This window comes from Brassica oleracea, chromosome C9, assembly GCF_000695525.1.
Source record: "Brassica oleracea var. oleracea cultivar TO1000 chromosome C9, BOL, whole genome shotgun sequence".
Classification (NCBI taxonomy): domain Eukaryota; kingdom Viridiplantae; phylum Streptophyta; class Magnoliopsida; order Brassicales; family Brassicaceae; genus Brassica; species Brassica oleracea.
In genome coordinates this window covers 40,547,477-40,550,209 of record NC_027756.1, presented here as the reverse complement: position 1 = coordinate 40,550,209, position 2,733 = coordinate 40,547,477, and positions in this window count along the sequence as shown.

Genomic DNA, 2,733 nt, shown 5'->3' with positions numbered 1-2,733 from the left:
ATTTATAAATGTTGAATTTTCCTACTACTGAATACAAGGAATGATACATTATCAGTAACGTTTTTGTAGAACATACACTGTTTTTTTTCTTCTTCTGTAGTTTATTCACAGACTTAGTTTGTTGACGCAGATACCAATGACAAAGAGAATACTCCAATGGGGAATATAACACAAAACTCATCTATTACTAACGTTTCACCTCTGCCCAGTATAAATCTTTTTAGGACGCCCTTGCAGAATGTTACGAATCAAGTATTTCGACCCATTATTACAATTCCACCAGAGTCAAATCCGTCAAAGAACGTTGAAAATACATCGACACATACTGTCCCATTAAGTTGTGTTTTTCAAAGTTTTAAAGATGGACTAACACATCAAGCTAGAGCTGCGCGAAAGGAAATACTGAATAACAAAAGAACAATAGGGATTACTACCTCAAATAAAGGTTAGTCTCCTAACGCTTTCATTATCCCCACGTTTATTCTTATTACTGTATTGATTAAAAACATTTTTGAAAAATTCATTTTCATTACATTGTAGAGTTACCAGGATTTTCAAGCCAACCAAGACATCCGTTGTACCACCTCTAGGTATAAGTTTCTGTTCAAAGGAAGAGTTAGAAGACTTTTTAAAGAATGAGTAATGATGGAACCCTTTGTGAAAATTAGCTTATGAATTCTATTTATGTCTGTAGGTCCCTATAATTCAACGCAAAGTTCACCTACTGTTGCAAATTTGAGTGTTTCTGGAATCAACATGCACCCATCGAGTAATAGCATTGTTTATTAATTACTGCTTATTATATAAGTAGTGCTTATATAGTATGATCGTATACAAATAGTTAATAAAATAGTAATAAATTAATAGTTTAGCACAAGTTACGTATAATTAAAAATTATCATTCCTTAAGGTACTATTGGTTATCAAGAAACTATATCCCGGAGTACCTTGAGGAAACGAAAGACAATTGGATCACCTCCATCGGTGAATTCAAAGACAAGACATAAGGAAGGTAACAACGGGTTTTAAATAATGTTTTGTCGTTATTATAAGTTCTATGCTACTATTTCAAAAGTGTGACTAAACTTAAACAAATTTATACAGCAAGACAAGGTCCCAACATGACACGCCATAGTATCCCGACTGGTCCAGCAGTGTCTGTAGAAGATGCACCTCGTGAAGGTAATTTTTTAGATATTTGTAATCGTACTAATATGATGTATACTGAAAGGTAAAAATTAATATTATACCTATTTCATGAATTTATTTGCGCTAGACCTTTGTTTATATGTTTAAATAAATCTTTTTCAGCTACTCAAAGTCCATTCCAACAAACCAAAACCAATGAATTCATTCCTCCACCAAGGTTCATCGTCGAGGATCATCCTGAAGGTAAAATGTCTATTCCATCTATACATATACAAAACGTTTTATTTATGGATCATATATTTTGACTTTGTAGTACACTTTTTCACGCAGCTTACAATAATCGATATGCAATGGAAAGTGAGTCTGAAAATGAAAATGATAATGAAGATGAGGAGAATCAGACTTACACTACCTATCCAGCTGGAGAGACTTTGATAAACACATCACCACAACATATCCCACAAGAAACTAATAATACAGTTACTTCGCCTATTGTCATTGGGATACAAAAAAACGGTGATGACCTGAAAATTACTACAATGTTTCTTACAAATAAATAACCACGATATTAGTTTTTTTTTTTAATGAAGATATTTGACGAAACACAGGTTACTACGACGACGGAGATCCAGGTTGGAATTGTAAGTTTTGTCAAGCATATATGTGGTATGGTGAAACAATTGGGAAACGCCGGCGTAGTGCCAATCCTGTATTCACAATGTGTTGTAAACATGGTAAAGTTGTACTTCCTCGGCTCGCGAATCCTCCAATGGAGTTAATGACTTTGTTATGCAAAGGAGACGAGTTAAGCAAACATTATCGAGAGTTCATACGAGCTTACAATATGATGTTCTCTTTCACATCTCTTGGGGGGAAGATAGATCATTCTATTAACAATGGTCGTGGACCATTTGTTTTCCGAATGTCCGGTGAGAACTATCATCGTATTGGTGATATAGTTCCCGAGCCTGGACAAGCTCCAAAATTTTCTCAGCTCTATATCATTGACACTTTAAATGAGATCAAAAATAGACTTGACGCTTATGCCGGGTAATTTACTTCATTATATGAAGTTACTATGATTATATTGTTCGCTTTGTAGTATGGTCGACGTTTTGTTAACTTATATTAGGATTTTTTTAAAACTTTGCAGGTCTGACAGAGCTGCTGCTAAGAAACTAAGAGAACCACTTGTTCTTCTTCTGAAGAATATGTTAGATCAGTGTAACCCTCATGTCAAGGCTTTTAGGTCTGCAAGAGACAGATTCGACGTGGAAGGATCAACAGGTTATAGGATGAGATTGATTGAAAGTCGACAATCTGATGGACGGACCCATAATCTGCCGACTGCAAATGAAGTTGCTGCTTTGATACCTGGAGATTTTGTTTTAAATATGGAGACACGAGATATTGTTCTAGAGAGTACAAGTGGAAAGTTGCAAAGGATAAGTGAATTACATCCGGCGTATTTGCCTCTGCAATATCCACTATTGTTTCCATATGGAGAGGATGGCTTTCGATTAAATATTCCTATTGGTTTTGAAGACAGCACTGTGAGAAAACGCAAGAATGTAACTATGCGTG